At 42.4% G+C, this 18595-nt stretch overlaps 1 protein-coding gene across 2 annotated transcripts in view; it reads right to left on the bottom strand.

The window, feature by feature from the left end:
* LOC142804276 (uncharacterized) overlaps positions 1 to 18595 on the bottom strand; it is a 545204-nt gene that overhangs the window by 431087 nt on the left and 95522 nt on the right. The window lies entirely within an intron of this gene.

The raw sequence follows: 18595 nt of genomic DNA, 5'->3' as shown, positions 1-18595 counted from the left end.
TTGCTGTTCCTTAAGCAGCGATCACTCGCGCCTGGAGAAGCTGTTTAAGTGAAGCAGTTCCTAGCACCAGCTCTAACATATTTTCCAAAGTAATTCTGTAACCGCCTGCAGAGATAAAAGTCCACGAAGAATACACTTGGATTGCAACAAAGGAGGGGCTCAAAACTCAAAGAAATTAAAGGTGTACATTTCGCCTCGTAGGTAATAAATGTAGCATGCAACAGGCGACAAGAGAGAGAAGAATGCACAATCTTGATTTGCACTGTTCATGCCACTAGGCCCCTGGAATGTTGGGCAAGTCAACGGTCGCACGGCAACTTTCATATCTCGTGCAACTGTACAAGTTGCTAACAAGCTGCTGCTGTAAATTATTGAAACATGTAATCAACAAGGCAATAATTACTTATTTAGAAGATAACAAATTATTGCACCCACAACAACACGGATTACGTAAAAGCCTGTCTACCATTACTCAACTCTTGGAAATAACGCATGACTTCGTAACTACTATTAACTCACAATTGCAAACCGACGCCATATTTATAGACTTTGCCAAAGCTTTTGATAGGGTGCTTCACAGTAAATTGATTGACAACCTTGTGTCTTTGGGTATTAACAGTAACGTAATAGCAGAGATAAAATTGTATCTATCAAATGGAAGCCAGTATGTAACCGTAAACAACACAGCCTCTGATTCATTGGAAGTTTTTTCCGGAGTACCACAAAGTTCTATTTTAGGACCCATCTTGTTCCTAATATAAGATATTATTATCTATATGTGACTCGAGACTAACAATAAAATGTGATTATTTGCTAACTACTGCGTGATCTACACCACTATCCGCGCAACTGATGACCAGCTTAGACTTAACACCACACTTGCTAATAGTGCATGTTGGTGCCTTGAGTGGGGAACGGAAATTAACGTGTTGAAAACAGCTTGCATTAGCATAACTCGCAGAAAAACAATCCAGCATTTTAGTTACAATTTAGTCGGCACAACACATTGCAAAAAACAACGCTGTTAAATACCTGGGCGTCACGCTTACAAGTAAACTGAAGTGGGATGCACATATAAACAGCTCATACACAAATGAATATCACCAGCTAGGGTTCGTGCGTCGAAAACTTGCATTGGCGCCTTCTAATGTAAAACTCACCGCATATAAATCTCTCATAAGGCCGATCCTCAAGTACGCCAGCATTGTTTGGAACCCTCACCAAAAATATCGTTCCAACAAGTTAGAAATTGTCCAATTCAAGGCCCCACGCTTTATCTATTCTAAGTATTCGAGGTATGCCAGTGTCACTGAGCTGCGCAGACAGGCGTGCTTACCGACCCTTGTAGCCCGTAGCCATGTCTCTTCCTTAAAGTTTCTTTTTTTTTGTATCACACTGATTTAAACATAGATAAAAACACCTATATAAAGCCGCCTAACCAGCACTGCCTTCGTACCAATTTAAATAAGTGCATCAGACCATTCATGTCACGCTGTCACACCTTTAAATATTCATTCTTCCCATCAGCAGTGGAAGAGTGGAACAAACTGCCACAAGAATGCGTTGATGTTTCCTCTTCAGATGCATTTGTCCGGAATGTAGAAAGCCTGTGTTATGAAGAGTAAAAGCAACTTTTGTTTTTTTATGTTTGTGAGCGCTTCCGAACACAGTGATCACTGTACCATCTGCTGATACTTCGATAATTTTTTGTGACCTGTCCATAATTTTGTGCAATCGCTTTCATCGTTCAAGTTTTCTTTTCACCAGTATCTTGTAATTCTGTTTTCTTCCGCTGTGTGCGATATTGCCTAAATTGTACGCGACTGGGTATATTTGCCCGCCCACCCTATATGAGCCTGAGAAACGCTTACAGCAATAAATAAATAAATTAAAAATAAATAAGTATGTTGTTAGGCACACGTGAAGAACATACAATATTCTCTTCAGTGAAAACAGGTGGATCCCTACAGTTGGTCTAGGCCGGGTGTCGACCCAGTGTGAGCTCATTCGAGCACAGCCAAGTCATAACCTTGCCTTATTGTGTGCAAGGCAGATACCCAGACCTACTGCCCCAAGCTCGATAAGCGCAAGCCTCTAACTCAACCTAAATCTATGTGTATTATTGTTGCCAACATGCTTCACACCTGCCGCCAGGCCTTCGACTCCTCCTTGGTGCCTGACTCAGGCCAGCATCAAGCTAACTATACCTGGCATCCAAAAAAAACAGATATGTCATCCCCTGCTCTCAGGCAGCTTGCTCTACTCTTGTTATACGAGATGTATGAAGGCTGTATACACGTGTACACCGATGGCTCTGTTTTACAGAAGAGTTCAACGGCATCATTTGTTATACCATTAAAAGATATGACAAGAAAATTCAAGACCTCCCACCTCACGACATCAAAGGGAGCAGAGCTCACCGCTCTTTGTGCGCATTGCAAATTATCAGCGATCAACAGCCACAAAAAAGGACAATTTTCAGTGACTCAAAAACGCCACTGCCATCTCTTCTATCACCTTTACCCCACGGCCCGTACGAACAGCTGGTATTCAAGATTGCAGAAAACACTCACCAATTCACTGACAAAGGACATGAAATAGCCTTTCAATAGATTCCAAGTCATTCTAGAATATTCGGCAACGAAGAGGCTGAGCGAGCTGCCCATTCTGCCCATACTGAAAGCGATCAAATGTCAATTTGATCGCTTTCGCGGAATTGACATGGAGTGTCAATTCCGCTCTCCAGAACTGACACTCCATGAAAACTCCGCATGCTCGCTTGCAAGCGCACCACGTCACAATGGAACGAGTCATCTTTCATCCATGCATGGTCGTGTACCGTAGACCGAACCTTTAGTCTTCGAATTCCTTCGGAATTACGCCGACGAGACGCTACTATGCTGTGCAGAGTATGATTAGGCGTCGCAGTTACCAATGCGTACGCATTCCGCATAGGAATGGCTGACACTGCTGCATGCGACCATTGCGGCAATGACGAATCAACTTGGCACATTCTGTGTGAATGCCCACAATACTGTACGCAGAGACAGTCACTCTGCAATGTACTAGATGAACTGGGCAACCAGACTCTTCTGGAAGAAAGAATCCTGCGCTACCGACAGGACATCATGTCGCAGAAGGCTGTGAAGGCGCCCATGCGCTTCTTGCGTTCAACCGGCCTGTCCAAACGACTGTGGTCGGAACTCCCTGATTGTGTGCGTATGTAAATGTTTTTTCATATTTGTTTTATATCTCTCTATCCCTATCCTCTTGCCGACCTTCTCTCCACACCTGTACAGGGTAGCATACCGATTCTCGGTTAACCTCCCTGTCTCTTCCTTTTTGTTTATGTCTCTCTCTCTCTCTCTCTTGGACATGTTTTAACTTCGTCGTCCATTCACGCCACCTAATACAAATTTGATATATGTGAAGCGAGCAAAATGGCCGTGCGCGCATCATAAGTGTTGCAATGTAGTCACGTTGTTACATGACACGCATGTCATGATTATCATGTTTTGAGGTGTCACTTTTGTTCACCATGTAGTCATGTCACACTATACCAGTTTCGCAACATGTCATGTGGCCAAAAGCACCACCAGAGCCATCAAACCTAAATCATGACATTCATGACATACATGTCATGACTTTCAAGTTGCGACTGGTCACATATGCTCGTCACACAGTCATAATATGTCATAACGAAAACAGCCAGGAGATCACGACATTCATGATATACATGCCATGGCTTTCATGTTGCGACTAGTCACTTATGGTCGTCATACAGTCAAGTTATGTCATTACAAAAACGGCAAGGAGAGATAAAAGTCGTGTGTGGCTAGATTTTAAATAGATAGATAGGTAGATAGATTGATAGATAGATAGATAGATAGATAGATAGATAGATAGATAGATAGATAGATAGATAGATAGATAGATAGATAGATAGATAGATAGATAGATAGATAGATAGATAGATAGATACGCTCAGAGCCGCCGAAGTTGAAGTTCAAGGAATGCTTCACAATAAAAAAGGACCAATGTGAGTATCTCTTGATCCCCAAGTGCTCGAATCTCTACAGAGAGCATGTCACGCATTGTCCACTGTTGATGATGTTGTACTAGAACATACTAAAGTCAAAGTTTTCTAAAAGCTGAGTTTTCAAGAGGGGGTAATCGATGACGAACCAAGCTATCTGACCACCTTCCTAATTCTGAAAAATTTGATCCAAATAAACTCAAGGCAATTCAGCAGATACCAAAGACAATGGATTCGAAGGAGTGTAGTGCTTCTGAGGTAAAATGAACCTCTCCAGATTTCTGGTTGAATTGTCATGCATATTGGGGCTTTTGAGGAAACTCACTGCCAAAACGTCACCATAGCAAACGGGGAAGCAGCAGAAGAAAGCATTTGAAAAGGCATGAATTGGTGAGAAGAGCTTCATTTCTACCCTTCCTTTGAATAATAAAAGCAGCTGGAATTACAATGTGATGTGAGCAATTTTGGGCTCGGAGCAGCTCTTCTTTAAAATGAACAGCAAGTCCCTTTCTTCAGCAGAGCACTGACAACAATGAAAGTTTGTTAAGCACACAGATAAAGGGATATTCTGTCCATTCTCTTTGCCCTAAAAAGTTTTATCAGCATACGTTCAGAAAAGAAACAAAGATGTTGAGCAATTGTAAGCCGCTTAACCAAGCAGTCCTGAAGAAACCATTGGATCAAGTTCGAAGATGACTGCAAAGCTTGATCTTTCAGATGCAAAGAACAACTTCGCAATACAAAACAGACCAGGAAAGAAATTAGTCTTGGCTGACATAATCTCTAGGGCTTTTATTCGCAACGAAAGCAATTAAGAGGAACTTCAGAACATCCATGTCGTGCAATACGTCCGTGTGAGAAAGAAAACCTTGGAAAAGATGAAAGCTGTGACCGAGTGCAAAGAATCACTGCGAAAACTAAAGTGAATCTTTCGTTCAGGCTCGTCACAACACAAACATGAACTACCCAAAGGCAAGCACCTATACTTGACACACATATATAAAGCTTTCTGGAGAAGTTATTTCCAAGAATTGATGCCTGTCGAGAATCACCTGATTTTAAAAAAATTACGCCTATTTATTATAATGTTTCTGTGAGATGAAAGCAAAGTGATACTCCAGACAACGCATCTTGGAATTGAGAGCTGTCTTCAATGCGCTCGTGAGCGTGTCTTCCGGCCAGGAATAAACACAGAATTGAAACACTTGATCATGAGGTGTGAAATATGCTAAAAGTACGCGCAAACCAAGCAAACAGAAACTCTTTCACTCCATACAGAACTAAGCTATTTATTGGAACAAGTTAAATGCGACATGCTCGAACTGCAGGGAAATTTTTTTTTCTTTTTTGGGAAGTAGACAAAGTCAAATTGATAGTTTCGAACCAAATTATAATGAACTAAGGACTCACTTTGCAGTGTACTGGGTGCCGAGAATTCTAATAAGCGACAATAACCTACCGTTCATGGGCAAAGAACTAAAAAATTCCACGAAGAGCTGGAACTTCGAAAACGAGCAGCTCGGTTTACCCGCGTGCAAACAGAAGGGCTGAATCAGCCGTAATGCGAGCAGAAATGCTCCCTTAAAAAAAGGACATGGAGGCCACTCAGAACCACAAATGACATTTGTTTATTAACAAAACACATCACTTCAAGAAAAGAATGGTACTCCAGCACAAGTGTCAATGAGTTGCTACATTAAAATGAGTGTGCCAACAACTTCACAGTTACTGCAACCCAAAACAGTCGATGTGAGTGAAATAAGATTGTAGAGGAGGCAGAAATGCACGAGCTACCATCACAGACAAGCGAAGGATTCCCTAAGCTTTAAAAAAGGGTCAGTGCATGTCCCAATTCAACCCACAAAAACAGGAGTATGGGTCAAATACAATAATTAAAAGAATTTATGACAGGTCCTATGAAGTTCAGACGGAAGACAGCATCCTGAGAAGGCACTGAGTACTCAACAGGGCAAGCCCTTCCTCTGACAAACATATTGAAGTCAGTGAGCCAGAGACAGATCAACCGAAGCACACTGGAATTACTGCCGCCCCTCGAAGAACCATACAACATCCAAAGAGGCTCCAGGATTTTACAGTTGGTTGAAGGATAGACTTCAAAAAGGGATGAATGTGACAAAAAAGATCCACAAATGCAGGGGCGTACCGACTCTTTCGCGAGATGGGGGCAAGCCTAACTACACACACACACAAACACACACACACGCACACACACGCACACACACACACACACGCGCGCACACACACACATGCACACACACACACACACATATATATATTCATCGCGTAGGGACCACTTAACAACGACCAAAAAAAAGTAAGAGAATGAACTATTCTCAATACTGCAGCATATTGCTTGCCATTGGTTCTTCGGCATTTAAGATTGTCTGTGTCATAAAATTGCCTGCGTCTTACATGACGTCAGCAATCTGCAAAATATTGCGGTTTTATTACAGTGCATGTACAATAAACAGGGCATTCACGCACTGAAAAATACCTAAAACTTTTTGGGGTAGTCGGAGAGCAAATTCTTTTAAATAATATTCAAGTAAAGTAGCCGCCGGTCACATTATCAACGGTTACTTATAGCAGCTTCCGAGATGAAATAACATGAGCGTAATAAGATATTTTCACTTGCAGCATCAAGGCGTTTAGTTGTTTGTGCGCGCACACATCTCTGTGAACTCGTCCTTGCTGAGAGAGAGAAAGGAGCGAAGAGAGAGAAATAAGCAGCGCTGCATGTCTGTGCATCTTTGCTGTCCAAGTTGTATTTTGAGCTGCAAAATACCATTCGAGTTGAATAAAAACGTACTCGCCTGACTCTCAATTAGGCTTCCGTGGGGCTGAAAACCATACTCTTTCACATTCTACTTTGCCCAGTGGCTCAAGTTAAAGGACAAGCTTAAAAGCTGAGATTTCCACTGTGCTCAAGTCCACTGCTTTGTTCATCGCCACTTCGCAAGCTGCACCATCGCTCCAAGTTACAAGTTACCATAAGCAAGTCTGATCAAGTTTATCGGAGACTAAATGGGAAACACATTTTTGGTGCTTCTAGATAACGCCAGAACATTAAAAAATATTCGTAGCATTATTCGGCTCACAGCAGCTTCGACAAAGCAGCGTTGATGATATCTATTTTCGATCAAAAAAATGAATCTCCTGAAGCAGCAGATGATTTCACCAGTACATAAAAAGTTTGCCCGTTCGCGCTCGTAACTGCATCAGCCAATCGCAGCGGAACGAAATCGTGGACAAGCTATGCAATGTTATTGGGCCCCTGTTCAGTGCTGGCCTACTCTGCAATGCTACAGAAAAAGGCATGGAAGCGCCGCTTAGGCAGCCCACACCGCAAGAGCCTACAAGGAAAATCGTCGCAACTGCAATGTTGGAGAAGATTCACTAGTTGTAATATTCCCTCGTAATAATATAATTCAGTGAATACTGTGGTGAAGGAAAACTTCGCCTGAGCTGTTGTTTTTCCCGGCGTGCAGCGAAAAGTCACCACTGTCCAAAGTGGGGGGGCTCAGCCCCTAACTTTTCTCAGTGGGGGGATCGTGCCCCCTTGCCCTTCCCGGCTGGTACGCCTATGCACAGATGGCACAACAATCATTTGCAGCATCATAGACAAGCCACATGCTTCTTTGGAATTCTTCACTTCCTCCTTCTCTAAAAAGGCACTGGGTTCAGGGTAGTTGCTATTGATCCATAACATTAGTAAGCGCTGAATGCACGTATGTAATACGAGTGAACCACTTGTCCTGTGTCCTTCACTCGTGTCACATACGTGCATTTAGCGCTTACAAAAAGTACAGATCCCTATTTGTTGTTCATTTACACCTCCTCCTCCTTTCCGAGCTCGAGAAGTATCAAGTGTCTGCCCCTCCGACTCTACACATAGGCCGCTCCCCCACCTGAATCTCCATTATGCATTCCTGCCTCTATGTAACCCTACCTAATCTTGTACTTCAACGCTTATTCAACTCGGCAAACTTCCAATAAAGAGACCCTGAAAAACTTTTTTAAAGTTTTGTCAGCGTTTAGGTTAGAGCATCATGAAACCATTCGGACCATAAATTCAGCGACACGCAGTGTACCAAGGCCGCTACAGACAATTATATCATGCCCTTCTTCTCACCTAGGCCTGACCGCAGCAACTCACGAGACAAGCTGGCGATCGCAGAGCTGTCATGAGTGCGCTCGCCATTTTGAGCTTTTACCAGTCTAGACCTCCGAGATGCCACACCGACAGGTTGCGTGAAGTCTCGGAGGCCATCACGCAGTGCACCTGGCAGCACGCTTGCCGTCTGACAACAGAAACAAAGACCACGAAGTAAGTGATTGATATCTGCTCCGACACGTGCTGTCACCCTACCAGTCGACCTTACTTCTGCACATTCTACAGCCCATGACAGCCAATCTGATAAGCAGCCATGTTGACGTGGCTGCTGGCATGTTCTAGACAGAGCATGTTGCTCTATGAATGTGCAGTTTAAAAGGCCTTCGGCCAAGTTGCAAAGATCTGCACCGATTTTCAGAGATTGCCAGCTTTAAAGCATAATAATAAATTACACAGTTTGCGCAGAGTGGTCAAATTGGTCTCCAAATAATTTTTGATACTCAAACTACGAGCCAAATGTGTTTGTAAAAATCACAAAAACCATTCCGGGTTCCTTTTAACGAAAGCCCAGTGTTTTATCGTCCATTAATATGGGTCATAGCAAGACAAACCATTACAAATTGCCCAGCCATAATTCATCGTCATCAAGAACCACAGCATTTAAAAAATTCACAGATACACAGGAGCGCGATTTGCTAAACAGACACATAAGAGGTATTTTGCGGTCGCAATCGCAATTGGCACCCTTGGAGAATTTACAACGACCAATATTCTACAATGTGCACAAATTTTCCATCCATAACAGCACGGTTCACGTATTCATAAAGAAATGAAGGATGGCAAGCAAACTTGAATACAATGTGTATGTAATTGTGAATACAGTATGTATACAAATGGGTGCTGCTAATGCTATCACACTGCACTCGAGTATTCTCAATTGACAGCAAGGCCATGAATGGCTTGTACTGCTGGCCCTAAAACAGCCATGTTACAGTACCGACACAGTGAGATGCGACCTGTGATGTTACGTCAGTGCTATCAGTACATTACGTGGTGCTTCCTTTGTTATTTATGCACAGACACACAACACTCCAGCGACGTTGTTGTCTCGTCGAAACTGGTTAATCTCTACGTGATTAGACTGCCTCGAAGTTACTTAAGTCGCGATGTTGAAATCATGTCTTACATTCATGATGCAGGCTATGAATATACATTAAAACATCAATACGTCTCTGAAAAAAATGCGCACAATAAATGCAGGATCTGAGAATACTTATGATCCCAAAAGGTTTAATTTATTTTCATAATTGCTAACATAGTAGCTGGGAAATTATTGCTCTGTCGCAGTGGTCTAGTGACTAAGGTACTCCGCGGCTGATCCGCAAGTCGGGGGATCAAATCCGGGCTGCGGCGGCTGCAGTTTCGGTGGAGGTGAAAATGCTGCAGGCCCGTGTGCTCAGATTTGCGTGCACGCTAAAAAATCGTAGGTGGTCAAAATTTTCAAATCTCTCCCCTACGGCGTCTCTCATAATCATATCGTGGTTTTGGGATGTTAAATCACACATATATATTCATGTGAGAAATTGTATTAGGCGAGAATGTATTAGTGAGGTTCTACTTCATAGGTCCACACAACTGCACGATCTTACTTATTCAACAGAAAATGATGGTCGTCAACTGTTTCTAGGTTCAAATTTTGAATTAAGAGACAGTGTGCGTCCTGACTGAGTTCAATTGGCAGCTGACGCACTAGGCAAATTGACTGATGACAGTGCAACCATGAGAGTAACAAGTATGGCTGTACTGCGACTCCAAAAACACATACCTAATCTACAGAAAGCTCCTAGTAGGTATGCACCACAGGAATGGTGCGAACATTACCACTCACTACTGGTGCATAAAAAGTAAACAGAAAAGAGGTGAATAAAAAAATAATTAGCAAAGAAATAAATGTATACATAAATACATAACTTGCATGTTGCAGTACTTCTAGGCCTTATAAACTGAGGTGGAACTGCTTTAAAAACATATGCTAAAATTTAAAAAGTCCCAATAACTGTATAAATGTAAAAAATAAGCAAACAAAATTCTTGTGTGCCACAGCTTGGCTGGTCACCCACCTTCACAGAGTGTAATAGCTCCAGCTTTTTCTAGAAATCTTTGTAACACCTCCCCCGCCAAAAAATATGCACATATAGCCGGTATTAATCAGTGTGGCCGGCTTGGAAGATTATGCAGACTTCATTTACCTAAAAATCCTCAACAACTGTAAATGACCGGTGTTTCAGTGTGCAGGATTGCCGACGAGTTTCTTTGGCTACCTTGTACCAATAGCAAAATATCTACTACCTACAAGAATGATGAATTACAATCGTATTTATGTAATTCATTGATAAAAATATTTTAGCTGATTGAGAGACGGCATGCTTCTTTGGAGACAAGGCATACGTTTTTCAATTTCTGTACTCTTGACAGGACATTTGCTTAAAATATTTTGCTACACTTGATGATGATAATGCGTGTTTACCAAGACAACATGGGCATTTCGCAGAATATCGAAAATATTGTTTAACTATTCTTCAAATGCACCATCGCATAGTATATCAGTTGTCACGGTGTTCATGTAATGTAGCATGACTGCCTGCAATCTCGACAACATTATTGATACTGTATTAGCAGCTACTGTCGAACATCTGACAATTTATCGCAATACTTACACTTGCTTTAAACTTTATATACAATACATAGTGTGCATGTGCGTCATGCAGCGCCAATTCGTCACTTCCGAAATGCACCCCCGACATGCCTGGGTACCTACTGACTCCTTAGGCACCCCGTAGGTACCTCGTGCATGCGCCTGTTCAGTTTTGCCTAACGATGCAAGTTGGAGCAATTATCAGCTGCTGGCGAGGCAAGTTTATATAACAGTCCACTAAGAGCGAGCAGAGCGTCAGGTTGTTCTCTTTGCCGAAAGTTATTATCTGAAAATTGAGAACGCACACTGTGATTTTCCGAAAAGCACCGGCACGTTTGGCTGTTGCAGATTAACAAAAACGACTTGAAGAACCGATGATATTTGCGCCTTGAGGTGTAACTTCACTAAGGAGAAGTACTGAAGTTACACTCGAAGCACGCATCTGCAAACATAGATAGGTGCTGTATATACAAACCCGTCCACGACCGCTGCGTGCACAATCAGCGTCTCAGGGAGGTGGTTAAAATTGTGAAGGCAATCACGGGAATTCGGGTATTGCATTCAAGCAAAGTGTGAAAATAGATGTGGAACAATATTCGTTCACTCGCGATTTGAAGTATAGGCGATCGGTTCAAGTTGAGGGGTCAGGTTTTTTGAAAATTGGTCAATTGATTCCCTAAAATGGTCTGCATCATGTTTATATTTTCCGCAAACTTTACTTCACACACTCTACTTTTCATTGTGTCATTGTCACATAGGTTACTGTCTAGAATCGTGGGGTGTGACGTATAACAGTTATCTAAAAACTCTTGAACGACTTCAAAAGCGTACACTGAAAATCATAAGCCAAGGTGAATCAGTAAGGAATATTTTACAATCACAACGCATTCTCTCGGTTCCGATGTTGCGTGACTACAAAATTGCCGTTTTAGTAAATAACATAATTAATAGAAATTCACCTTTGCCTGCTGATATTTTTTAAATTCCTAAACGCAATACGCGACATGCTTCGAATGGTAATTTCAATCTGCCCAAATGTTTTAATGTTTACGGAGAAAGACTGATACAGTTTATTGGAACAAAAATATGGAACACGGTTCCCCTAGAGATTAAAACGGCACGTAATTTCAGCATGGCATGTAAATCATTTTTTCTGTGGAGTCAAGACATGTAAGCATGTGTGTGTTTGATTCGATTTTCATTGTATTTTTTTTCTGCAGGAAAAAATGTATTACTGTGTTATCCGTATTATATGATTGTTTTTTTGTTTTTTGTTTTTTTGATGTTGTTACCTCAGAGCTGACCTGTACACTTTTTTATATTGCACATTGTATTGGACCGTCCACTAGCCACTTTAGGCTATCGGTCCAAATAATCCCTGTAATTACATATATCTATTCATGAAAATAAAGTTTCGTTGATTCATTGATTGATTGATCATTTTTAGGAACAATACTGCACATTATAGCAAAACAAAAAAAGTAAAATACAAGGTTAAAAATGAGTCCAGAGACAGGTGCCGAGACAAGCGCCGAGACACGCGCTATCTTTGTTTGCATCATCCGGTCATTACAGGAGTCATGTGAGGATTCGGACTGTATATTCACACGTGTATATATGAAAAAAAACAACAATATGAATATTTTGTAGATTGCACTTAGTGGGACAAGGGGTTTTCCGAGACGACAATGAAGTAGGCGTCTTGCTGTACAGCTGACCCCGAACACGCTGTTATTGCTGCCGTAAGCTGTCGTCACCCTTTGTTCGCGTCACCATGCAACACTGGTGGAGGTGCTGGGCCGCAACGCTGCCCGATGCTTCACACTCCTAGTGGGAGCCGTTTAACCAGCCCAGATGTGCCCATTGCAACCCCTGTCCATCAATTCAGTCGTCGGCTACGAGGTCTTCCTCCAGAGTTCAACCACTCACAGAAGCCCTCCACGAGACATCTATAAATGGCTAACACCAGCCCCCAGCTGGTACTTCTCGGCACTGGTCCTCACGCTCCATCTCAAGTAACGTTTTTTTCAACCGCTCGAGCCTGAACGCTTTGATGGCGGTGCACACGAAGACGTAGAAGACTGTTTATATCACTATAACCGTGTTGCGAAGATAAACTATCAATGTCGAGCCTTGCTGCGCACATTCCGGCAGTATATTTCACGACGAAACATTGAAGAGCGCTTATTTTCTTCGTCATGATGGAACGAGCGTCTGTCGATCACTCTGACAAGCTTACCCAAGTAACGCAGAGTGTTGAGTCAACGTTGTTTGAATGTAACGAATGTGAGGCAGTGTTAGACGGCAAAACAACGTTGCACCGACGTTTATATTATGACATTGCCATAACACAGTGTGTTTATTCTTGCAGCAACATTCAAATATTCACGTTGTACTAGCTTGTTGTTTTAACGAGGCAACAACATTCAATTTATCGCGTTGCCCTGATGTGATGGTAATATTGTGGCAACAACAATCAAACAAATAATCACGAGGCAACAACATTCAAATTATCACGTTGCCCTAATGTGATGGTAATATTGTGTCAACAACAATCAAACAAATAATCACATTGCATCAACATTGTATATAAACATCGAGCCCATGTTTAACATCGAACGTAGAGACATGACGGACATAATCGCTGAAACATCCAATAACACACAAGGAGACTTTTCAACTTCGTGTACTCATTTGAATGGTGGCTGGCAGTGGCTAGTTAGTGTGGTTGAGTAAGCAATAGAAGAAGCATGAACATTACAGACAACAGTTCAGCCTATGTTCTTCACACACTAATCTTTCCATGAATATGATCTTTTAAAAGTTGCACTCGGTGTTTTTATTTATTTGTTTGACAATATACGATTGTCGTAGTGCAGAAAAAAAACAACATCATGAGTCTCCTGACTAGGCCTATATAGCTTCGCACCATAGGTGCTTCACGCATAGGAATTGCATTCGCAAAAAATAAACAGAAGAACACAATCACATGAAGAAGACCATTGCGTTGCCTTGTTACGTCTGTAGTTTGATACACTAAACACAGTGAATTCATATGTGAGGAAGATATGTGGAAGAGCAAGCCTTTTAGCACCCCCCATTTCCAGGCTACAAAGAGCCAGCTGTAGGCAGTCTTCATCTCAACATGTATGCATGAAGACTTAACAGAATAAATTACCAGTCTATTTTAATTATTACTGTGTGGTTGTGAAAATAGCATAAAATGAAGTGAACAAGCAGTAGTTAAATGAAACTGTGCCTCCATTGTGATGCATCACCACAATAATGTTTTAAAAACTGCTTTCAGATTAAGCATTCAAGAAACAGATCTACTGAAACGGGACCTACATGCTAGCATGATGCAAAGCAACAGCCACATCAAAACCCTACGATTGCCACGAATTATGGAAGTGGAGCCAATAAGAACCATGGAGCTAGAAAAACAGCTGTTTCACAGAGCCCTTACTCTTGGGGAATATAAAAAGCAATGCAGTGATTTGAGCGAAAGGTGCAAACAGGAAAACGTGTAACTGGATATAGTAATAAAGTATAATCACGGTCGAGAGAGAGATATGGTATGGAGAAAGGCAGGGAGGTTCACCAGAAGGCAAGTATCAGGTTTGCTACCCTGCACTTGGAAAGGGAGACAGAAACGTAAGAAAAACGGATTGAGAGAGAAAAAAAGAGAGCGGGAGGAAGCGAAAACGCACACATACTAGAATGTTACAAACGTTTGACGAGGCGGGTCAATCGCACGAATTTTAGGAGGACGGTCGAAGTCGCACTAAATGTATAGACATGCTGAGCTTTCAGGAAAAAAAGGATGCTGGTTCTGGTTCGAAACTGCCTTGCCAACTGTTTGCAGTACTCAAGTATCTGGTAGTGTCTCTGGCTGATGAAAATGCGATAGAACAGCTATCTCACGTGCTCTGCTCCTCCAGCTTTGTGGGGAACTCGCGTCGTCATGAAGCATTTTATGTCTTCCTAATAACTGCGTTTAAGTAAACATCGGCCGAAAGTTAAGCAATTGTAAAAAAAATGTGTTAATCTGTTACTGCCAAAGCTATCATTCACGGCACACACAGCAAACACCAGGTCTTCAGAACACACTGTCCACAAGCAAATATAGACATCGAATTGCACCGCGATGAACAGCCACACTATTACAGAAGGATGATCAGTCACAACAAACACAGTAGACACCAACATAGAGAAAGCACGCCTGCTGAAAACACTGTGTTGTTGGTAAGAAAATATAAATCACAAATTGCAGCTTCGTGAAAGGGCACACTGTAATCTTCAAACAATATCCTCCAAAGCGAATCTGGGAGACGCCAACGAGGAGATGCCTAGATTTCGTAGCACACTATGCAGTAGAGAAATAACACCAGACTACTGCAGTCCTCTTGCCATTTGTCCAAGGCCTTGCTTCAGCTTCGCCTTTACTGTAAGGCTTATGTCAGCTTGAAGAAAGGCACCTAGGGATGGTGATTTCCTTGCTCGAGTACGTCAAGCGAGAAGACACACAACGGCGGCAAAGCTGCTAATGCGATGGCATTCTTTCTTCACATGATTTCAAGCAGCCTTCTATGCAGTAGAGGAAGAGGTAGCGCCAAGTTTATGCAGCAGTCTGTACGGCTGATATATTTGGTCAACTACAGTGTTTTTCTAGTTTGTCACAGCAAAAACGGCTGAGGCATATGTCACAGGTTGATGATTGATATGTGGGGTTTAACGTCCCAAAACCACTATATGATTATTAGAGACGCCGTAGTGGAGGGCTCCGGAAATTTAGACCATCTTGGTTTCTTTAACGTGCCCCCAAATCTGAGCAATATGTCACAGGTACGCTCCTTTCTCTTTGACATGCTACCATGCAGTTTAACACTGTAAGTTCGGGCCATTACTGGCCCCACAACAACACAATTTTTCTATGAAGTTTGATGTGTGAATGGTTGCAGTCCTAATGGACTCTTCTTTCTTCGGTAAAGGAAGCTTAGATGTTTTCTCTCTGCAGATGTTTCTTATTATTTCTCTTTTTTTTCTACTAAGTCTCCTAGTGCAGGACAGGTTTTTTAAGCAACATGTTTGTTGTTGACAGAGTAAGTATGGTAACCTGTCAGCAGTTAGGCAAGCTTCCCTTTTTGTTCCAGCGTGGCGTACATGCATAAGTAGCACCACGTTTATGCAGCTGTCTGGACGACTAATAAAATTGGCCATCAGCAGGGTTTTTCTGAAGAACTGTTCACCACACAACGAAGGCCTAGCTGCATTTTGCGCACTGTAAACTATTAGTTTAGAGTGAGACTGATTTGAGCTGGAAGTCACGTGTGAGCTGTCACTGCTTGGTGAACTTGGTGAGATTTGTACATGACAATTTTGGCGTATTGTCGCTAGGTCGCAAAAGTGGTGATTCATACCTGGGGAGGTCTGTTTTCTGAACATCTTGGCGCGCCGCTGCTCATTGTTACATTCATGCACTTTTAGGATTCAGGCAGTGGGGGAAGAGCAGAGACGCTATTTATCTTGCCGCTTTAAGCAGCGAAGGGTGAAGCGGGCATACTCTTTGTTGCGGGTCGGCGCAGAGTGTGCATGAAGTGTTCATTTTTGGTTGTGGAGTCGCCTCAGTTGGAGAACTGAAATCGAAATTGTTGTAGATAAGGGCAACATGTCTGCTGGCTAAGGAAAGTTGGAGGATCACCGTCCGTTCGACAGATGCAATTGCTTTACTTGCAACGGTGAAATAAAGCTGAAATCGCTGTGTGATAAGCATCCAGTTCGCCCACAAATCGCCGATCATTTTGGACGTTATTTTGTGTAGGAAGATCCACATCAAGTGAGCTCATTGATGATGCTTAGCTGTTGCGTGGAGGTACTCTGCTTTTTTCACTGGAGGTTGCCGTTATCGGTCACACTTGAACGACTCCTCACGCTTGACTAGGCCACCCTAACTAGACACCCTTCACCGAGAATGCAGAGCAAAAACATACCAAAATAAGATGCTCCATGCTACTGTGTTAAGACGATGATTATGATAATAGTGCGTCAAAATTGAAATTGCGCAAGTTTCGATTTCAGATTCATTTTCAAAATAGTTTTGTAACAGAAAAAGAAAAATACAGACAAGGCAGCATAAAAAAAGTGAGACAAAAGCTGTTTTGAAAGGACTGAATTAACTGTACGATCTTAAATATCTACAGGACAACGCTGACCTAATGAGGCTTGTTTAGCGGGCAAGTGGTTGATTGTGCACGCCTGTATAATGCAGTGTGTTAAACTCGGCTGATCGAACTGCAGCCAGATTGCGCGCCGTTGGATTCATATTCTGTGATAAGTAATCTACCTCACCATAGGTTCACAAAAATTGTGAAGCTCGCACACACTTTCTCCCAAAACATACCTTGCGCTTAGTGCTCATTCGGACTCGAACTCAACAAAATTTTCCCTTGCCGGGCTCACACTTACAAAAACTTCTTTCAACCGGCCTCACTCAGACTCAAACTTCCCAAAATAATACTCACCCGTATTCATTCAGACGCACACTCAAGAATTGATCCGAATCTGAGAGAATCAATCGACTCATGACTTCTATGAATCCACTAAGGCGTCGGTGCTCTTCAACACAAATATCTTACGTCATTGGTGCTCTCCTTGGCAACTTTTGATTCCGTACCCTCGATTACGAGTTTAGGTGAACGACACTGTTCAGTAGACGTTAGTTACGGTGAGTGTATTCGTTAGTCTAGACAAGGCTGGTAGTAATGCTGAAGGTCGGTAGATAGGGGTGGGCAAAAAAAAGAAATGGAACCACTCAACAAATATATTTCGCACTTTGAACTCACACTCACCAAAACTTTCTTTAACTGGACTGACTCGGACTCAAACACGCAACAGTACCTTTCACCCGGACTCACACCCAAGGTCCTATCTGAACCTCGTCGACTCTCGAATGAGTTTGCCGACCTGTGTACGTTCTCACTGACCTTACTCATTGCCTAAATTTGTACCTGCTGGCTTTGGACAGAGTCCTGTTCCAAACACCCCGAAAAGTTCACAAAAGAAATCTCACAGCGACAAAGCCTGTTTGAAATAGCACCGCAAATATATGTTCTTAGAAGATATGGTCACATTGTGGCTACGCGTGAATAATCCACAGCAAACCCTGTATCGCAGGGCTTGTAGCAGAGTTCGCAGTGCCAAAGTGAACGTTTTTCTGCTAAGTTTGCGCTCATCAAAAGATATGACACTTGGGTGAGTTTGTGCTTTGACATAGAAACCATCGTGAGGGCGCACGTAACGCAAAGCAAAGGAAGAGACACGCAAGGCCAGGCGCGAACTACTAACTTGCTAAACTACTAAAAAAAGCCGCAGCTCTGATCAAAGGCAGAAGTCTGTACCTTCTTTTAAACACATGGTGAACACAATCCCTTTAACAAAGAAAAATGAGCCCTGAACTTTCCTTTTTTCACTCCTGGCAAGGGTCTTCTTCCTGTAGGCTTAATGCCTTTAATTGTTGTGGGAGAGCTTATTGTCAGCTACTAACACGTAGAAAGATCACGTGCTACGAATTGTGCCCACTAACATTCCCAGGTTTACGTGCTCGGAAACACACGATAATCTCGACAAGAGGACAACACCACTTTAGCGAATTGAAAAGATCATCGAATGCATTATCCGAAGGTTGTAGGTTCAGTTTTTGCTGGTGGAAAGTTGAGTGTTTGTCCACCTT

This window comes from Rhipicephalus microplus, chromosome 3, assembly GCF_043290135.1.
Source record: "Rhipicephalus microplus isolate Deutch F79 chromosome 3, USDA_Rmic, whole genome shotgun sequence".
Taxonomy (NCBI): domain Eukaryota; kingdom Metazoa; phylum Arthropoda; class Arachnida; order Ixodida; family Ixodidae; genus Rhipicephalus; species Rhipicephalus microplus.
This window is presented reverse-complemented; position numbering and strand designations above follow the sequence as displayed.